Raw genomic sequence first — 7,460 nt, 5'->3', positions numbered from 1 at the left:
CTCACTCCCCCGATTCTACTCCCTGTGCCTTCGCACAATTTCCGGGCTGGGTCGTGTGGCTCACCAGCATGTCTACTCACCTGCACACCTCCACCACTGTAGTTGCCTCTGAGCTTACCTGCTCCTTACCCTAACCTATCTACTTGGGGAAGGCCCTCTGGCGCTCTCCCCACTCAGTGCCCTCTCTGGCACTGGGCTACCCGGTCCGTCCTCTGGATCCTCGGGCCCCACTGAACAACTCTACCAGCTCCCAGAGCCCACCTGCAGCCTCACCTGGCCGACATCCTCACAGTGGCGGAGTGCCCATTCAATTACACTTACTAACAGGCCACACGCCCAGACATTTCCACTTCACTAATGCACCCATCCAAACACCATTCTACCACATGCACCACAGATGCCAATATCCAACCACAATTTACCTACTCCCTCTACCTAATTTTAAACTACCCTCCCCGGGTACTCGTGAAAGGGGTCCATCTTCCCCATCCACTCCTTTCGCACCAACCACTCCACTCCACATATTCCACACTACTCACTCCACACCATCCATTCCATACTCCATATATTCTATACTCCATTCACTCCAGACCATCTATTCCGTTCAACCATTCTCCATACACCTGTGCCCACACACCTGGTGTCACCTGTACACCTGGTGGCACGTGCACCCGTCTTCCCTCCAGGACCATTCGCTCAATACAACTCACAATCGCACTTTTCACCATACACTGCTCAATCACCTCTTTCACACACACTGCATCGTCTAAGCTGACTACCCCCCCTTCTGAAACTCGCGCTTCCCAGTCGCCCCTTATACTACTGCGCTCCCTCGTCGTTATAATCCACCTAATCTATTCTACGTCCCCACTACAGGTACAATGTCACTACTTAAATCTCAGTCACCTATGGTCATCTCTAGGTCCCTATACATTTGTCCTAACCCGCCCTCGGCGAGCTTAAACTGCAAAACCCCATAAACTAGAGCTCATGTGCCCGGGGGGATGTGAGGGATGGTGGATTTACCATCCTTCTACATCGGGCATCTCTCACTATCAATTTTGCCCATCCAATTTTTTTTCCAATCAATTTTTGCCAATCATCTTTGCCAATCAAATTTACCAATCCAATTTTCCAATCCAATTTCCTACCCATATTCGTCCATTATTCTGAGCCTCGGTGCGTCATTACATTTGCAAAGCTCGGCTTCGCAAGGCCGAGCAATGCATGCGGGTGGTTTGGTCTCCTGCAGGTTGGGTCCATCCGGCATTCGGTTCAGGGGAGGAGGTTTGGTTGGGCCGAGATTCAAAGCACCATCCCGGCGTAGGGCCCCTCGCTCCCAAGCGCGATGGGCCAACCTTGCCCGGGTGGAACGCCGCCACTACGGGGGGGGGGGGGGGGGGGGCGCCGTTCCGATCCCTCCTACCTTCCCTCGAACCGGGCCGGTCGCCTTGCCCGGCAAAGCCCGGACTTGACCGTGCGGGGTGGGGCCCGGCCCAGATCGTGCGCGGCGCTCCGAACAGGAGCCACGTGGCACCGATCCCCGCCGGCTCCCGCAATACACACAGCCCGGCACGGACCGAGAGCTCGCGTCGGTTAAACGTCGGTCTAAACACTAACCCGGTCAACGTGGATGCTTTACTCGCATGCTCACACCCATATGCGACCCCTTTTACACTCACACATCCAGGTGTCTCAGTGCCTCCCGTACATCCCACGCATTCTACCCCTGCACCCGCTCGTGCATTCTCTCCCGCTCCATACTCCGGTCTACTCATAACGCTCACCACATACTCTCGCGCACATTCTTGCGCATCCATTCCACCATTCACACGCCCTGTTACACACCACTCCTCTCGCGCACCCTGTTTGTGCACACTCTCCCAGTACATACTCGGTACTACTCACCACAGGTGTGCATTCCAGCAGATACCCACTCACATGCTCCGGTGTGCTCTCCCGCACCCACGCCACCACCAGCTCACTCTCCGTGTCGCACTCCGTACACTCGGTTTCGCACATACCCTCCGAGGTGCATTCGCTCGTGCACCCGGTATCACTCCCATACTTTGTAACACACTCACTCTCCGACGCACACTTTTTCCTCACAAGCGTGCCATTTCCACTCACACCACTCACAAGGGACCCTCCACCAATGCCCGGGTGCTTTCTCGATCCCAAGCGCGCGAAAATTCTTTTTGCGCCAAACATCCTCCTGCAAAATCTCCCCGCACAATATACAGCACGACTCACCTGGGCGCTTCTTCTCCTTCGCTCCAACACCACCTGCAAATCTTTACTGGGTTTATTAAGCACATCATCGTGATGTGAGCACAGACCTTGCACCAATTCCATCAACTCTTCCTTTATCTCCTTCTTAGTCTCCCTCCGTCTCTTCTTAATTTCACTTACCCCCTCTTCCACTTCCTCTAATTTTTGTTTCACCTCCTTTATTTCCCGGTGCGCCCCTTCAATTTCTCCCTCTAAGGCCACCTTGGTCGTTTCTATGTGCGTTCTGACTTCCCGTTCCTTCGTCTCCATTGTCTCTGTCACCTTGTCCAACCTCTTTGTCAACCCCTTGTGTACCATCTGACATTCTTTCTTTGTCGCCATTAATTCCCTCTTTATCTCTTTTTGCGTCGCTTTCAACCCCCCTATTGCCGCCGTGTTCTTTTCCGCCTGCTCCCCTAACTCCTTTTGTCCCACTGTCAGCTGCTCTACTCCCCGCGTCAGGTCTTCTATGCACCCCTGTAACCTAGCCGTGCTGTTCCTCACCTCTTTCTCCATGCGCTCCTCACCCCGCTTTACCTACTCGCGTACCCCCGCGACCTCTTCGCCCACTCCGCGCCTTATATCCTCCCCCATCTCTCCCATCTCTTTGGTAGATGCCGCCCTCATCTGCTCCAAATCATTCCTTTGGGCATCCAATTTGCTTTCCAACCCGTTTTTTTAACCTCCTCTATCTGATTCCCCATCTGTTTAATTTCCCGGGTGGATTGCTCCCCTATTTCCCTCAATTTGCCTCCCATCTTGTCTTCTAGCCCCGTTAACCCATTCCTCACCCCTTCCATCTGGTTCTCCTGGGCGGCCATTCTATTTTCCAACCCCGTTAACCCTTTGTTCATTTGGCTACTCACGTCCTTCAATTGGGCCCATAATCCTCCCAATTTACCTTCTAGCCCCCCGATTTGGCTTTCTAATCGCTCCCCCATTCTATTTTCCAAATTACCTAATCCTTCTTTCAATCCCTAAATTTGGTTTCCCACATCATTTCTCAATTCCCCTATTTGGTTCCCCAGGCCTTTCGTCTTGTCCTTCTGGTTGTCTAGCTTGGCTATTATCTGGATCATAAATACTCGCATGTACTCCGGCATCTCGAGCTCAGCTGCCGCAACCATGTGCGAGGCGCCATTTTGTGCTCCTGCAACCTCGTGCGAGGCGCCGCCATCTTGTGCGCCTGCAACCCCCGCTACAGCACCCTCATTGCTCTCCTCCTCCCTGGGGTCCTGGGTTGCCTCTATCCCCTCTTCTACCTCCCCTACCGGCATCCAACCGCCTTGACCATCCATGGCACGACTTTAATTTGGGATATTAAATAAAATTTCGGCCGCTCCAAATTTTGACCAAATTTTTAGATGTTCTTTAAAATTTGGTTCGGGTCCAAATCCCAACTCGTCGACACAAATTGTTACGAATCTCAGAGACGGCACTCCCCTTAGCAATGGGGGGGGGGGGGGTTAATACCCTTGGCCTGTTAAGCCGGCCGTCTCTGGTCCTGGTACTTGTAACGCTCTTTTGCGGGGTGGGATTGATCAGGGTTATTGGTCAAGGTGTTATCCCGAATACCTTCACCAATCCCTCCGCAAAACAGGGAGACAAGTACCGCTCGAACCACGGACAAGATGGTATTTGCCGAGCGGTTTAGCAATCCGCGGTTCGAGCCGTTATCAAGAGACTAAACCCGATTCCGAGCGTTGCCCAAATCGTGCCACAGGTACTCAATCGAAAGAAGGGACTATAGCTATCGGATGAGAAAGAAGAAACCAAAGGTAAGAAATAACAGACATTTATTAATTATGTACAGAAAACCAAAGGAAGAGAAACGAAAGCAATATTCAGAAGAAGAATAAGACACAGGGCAAGCCTTAAAACAGTCTTATAATATACCCCAGACAACAAACAGGACAGACCACAGACTTACACGACAAGGGAATAGCAGGCAGGTATCACTGGAAGAAGGAGAAGGTCCAGGTGCAGGTGAGAGGGAGGGCGGTCTGGGCCGGTGCGCAGCGTCGAAGGTTGCTCCAGTCCACACTACGAGCTCGAGGCGAGCAGCCAGGTGTCAGCTCCACGTATTCGTTTTCACACCCACGGTCGTACAATGTCAGTTGACAATTGTATTGTGGTCGCCGTCACGGACCCACTCGCCGGATCACCTCTCTCTCTCGTGCCTTCTCACCGGCTCGTACCTTTTCCGTCCAACTCCTTCGGAACCCTCTCACTCAACTCTCCAAGCAGTCCCTTGCAGCCCTTTTTATTGCTGTGTTGGAAATCAAGCCGCGGGCTCCGAGGGCACACCTACCGGTTGGCTCACCGCGGTGCTGGTTGGCCGGTAAGGGCTTGCTGACTCCACCTCCGATGACGAGGCGACGTGCCACACCCGTACTGGTGGCTCCTCCCCCTTCTTTCTCGGCCCGACCGCATGGCCAATGGCGGCTGGTGGGGAGTTAGAACACCACTCACACCGCTTTCAAAGGGAAAATGGGCCTACTCTTATTTCATTAATGCAACGCAGATTCAACTATTGGGAACAGGTCCTTAACTGAAACACATAATAATGAGATAACTACGAAGAGGTCCTATGGTTCGCTACGTGTTGTTCATGGACTAACTAGGGTGCGATCTTTAACAAGCCAATTGATGGGAATCTTTACAGGGGGACATTTATAAGGGATACATTTACTAAATTTACTAGTGAAGGTTCTAAAAACCGTAACAATATATACAGATGAGATGATGTCCTGAAGGTGATTCATAAATGTGTGTGACGTCCTTCGGATGGATATTAAACAGGAGTCCTGTCTGTCGGCATTGTAGTTTGTGGATGTTGTCCTTCGGGAAGCGTAGGCGAGATATCACCGGCATCCTGGCAAAATTCGAATTCCTCGAAGAAGAAAATATCCTCCAACCTCCAATTCCCCGTGCCACACAATGAACAAGTGATGGACTCTGCAGGGTAGCTGGAAAGCTTTCCGCTCAGCAAGCCAAGTTTCTGATTAGCTTGGTTGTCAGCAAAAGCAATTTAAAACTTCTGCAGATATTTGATGTACTGTAAAGTTGCGACATCTGTCACACTTAAACCACAGTGCATGTTCATACGAGGCAGTTCCTCTTTTCTTATTACTCAAGTTACTTATGGCACAATTAAAAGCACAGATGGGAACATAGTGAGCTCGGATTTATTCGATGAGAGATAACTTCGTGGTTCATAATTGGGTTCTAGCATTGAGTGAGTTGAAAAGACACAAATCTGGAGGAAGCTTTTGAACAGGGATTTGAAAGCTTCACATCATGATTGTACTTCAACCAGCAACAGCATGCAAGTGCTAACTAGCTACTATGTCATAAGAATGGACATGAGTGATTAAAATTGTATGAACTATATGTAGGTGCTGGTAGTACAATAATGGAAGGACCACCATCTAATAATAATAATAATAATAATAATAATAAATAATGAATGCATTGATGATAGTTTGTAGTAGATATTTCACTTTTGGTACTAGCAATGATGTTCCTTTTTAATGATCCAAATAAGGTTTGGGAAATGAATTAAGGGTGCATTTAATGATTGCTCTGGAATAATGGTTACCTTTGTTTTTCGATACAAGATCGGATTCTTGGAAGAGCGAGGCTCATTATATCGTGTTTGGAAATTGTTCAAGTTGTGATGATACTTTGTAACAATTATGCTTAGCTGTGGGAGCGTTCAATATGTTGTCAGATGAGATGCGTTAACAAGACGTGAAAAACCTGCGACGTATTTTTTTCCCAACATACATGTGCACTCGTAGCTAATAAACATAGGGGCAATACCCCTGGTGCTCACCTGGTAGAATAAACAGTACACTGCACCGACTAAGGCTATTTTAAACCAATTTCAATGCTTTCTAGAAGACAGGGCAGCATGTAGAATCATACAAAAACATAATCATAAGACTTTGAACAAACAAACAAAAAAATACCTATTTGGGGGGGGCACTCCCCTCCCACTCCCATGTACATACTCAGACCCCAATTTTTCCAATGCCTTGAACAAACATTGGTACATCACAGATGATGAAAGTTGTGGTGAAGTTTCATCAAAATTGCGTGTGTAGCTTCTGAGGAAAAAAGCAAATACCTATTTTGGGGGGGCAAGCTCCCCCATAGACGACCTTAGACCCTGATTTTTTAAATGGCAGAAACAAACTTTAGTACTACATGGGTGATGAAGGTTGTGGTTAGGTTTCATCAAAATTGCATGTGTAGTTTTTGAGAAGAAAGTAAACACCGATATTGGGGGGCAACCCCCCCCCTCCTGTAAACCCCCAAATGGGCAGATTTTTTTTTTAATCTCGTGAACAAACTTTAGTCACAACACAACAAATATCATTTGTGCTAAGTTAGGTCGTAATCCCATCAGTGGTTTCGGAGAAGAAGTTTCAAGTGTTTACGCACTGACAATATGGGCTGACCAAGATGCAGACAGACAGATGGACGGACGAGGCGCCATCACATAAGCTCCCCTGAACTTCGTTCCAGGTGAGCTAAAACCAAGACCGAAAGTGTAACAGCGGCCTAGCCAGGCTTGTTTGATACTTTAGTTGAAGAGGATGGTATGACCTGGGTGGAGATACCAGTTAGAAAATAACGTAAGTATTAAATTATTTTGAAGTACTCCAAGTCTCTAAGCTGTCTGTCACCATGGAAGTGAAGAGATTGCATTGAGACACCATATGGTTTATTCTATATGTTGGTCAATTAGTCAACACTATCAAAGTGACCTCAGCACCATCCCGATTCACACCACTGTGTGTGTTACGGAATGAGGTGCAGTGAAAATCCTGCCACCAACCTCCATGAGAGAGGACCCAGTGAGTTGATACTCATTTTCCTGACCTCGGAAGGATGACAGGCTGAATCAACCCCACCTGGTGTTAATTCAACAGCTGACTGGGATTCAAAATCAGGATGATAGGATCCCAGGCCCTCCACCCTAACCGTTAAACCAACACCAGGCTTAGGGTGGTTGGAGGCAGTCATAAGAAATGCTTCAATGTTTGAAGAGCCCTTGATCAAAGTTTTAATTATATATGATCTGGGGGGCATGCACTCCCCCTCCCCCCGTCATTTATCATCACCCTGTTGCAGTGGCGGCACCCCCCCCCTTCGATCATGGAGGAGGGTGCAGGGGTTGC

The sequence above is a fragment of the Myxine glutinosa genome, chromosome 2 (genome assembly GCF_964187855.1).
Source record: "Myxine glutinosa chromosome 2, kmMyxGlut1.1, whole genome shotgun sequence".
Classification (NCBI taxonomy): Eukaryota; Metazoa; Chordata; class Myxini; order Myxiniformes; family Myxinidae; genus Myxine; species Myxine glutinosa.
This window is presented reverse-complemented; position numbering follows the sequence as displayed.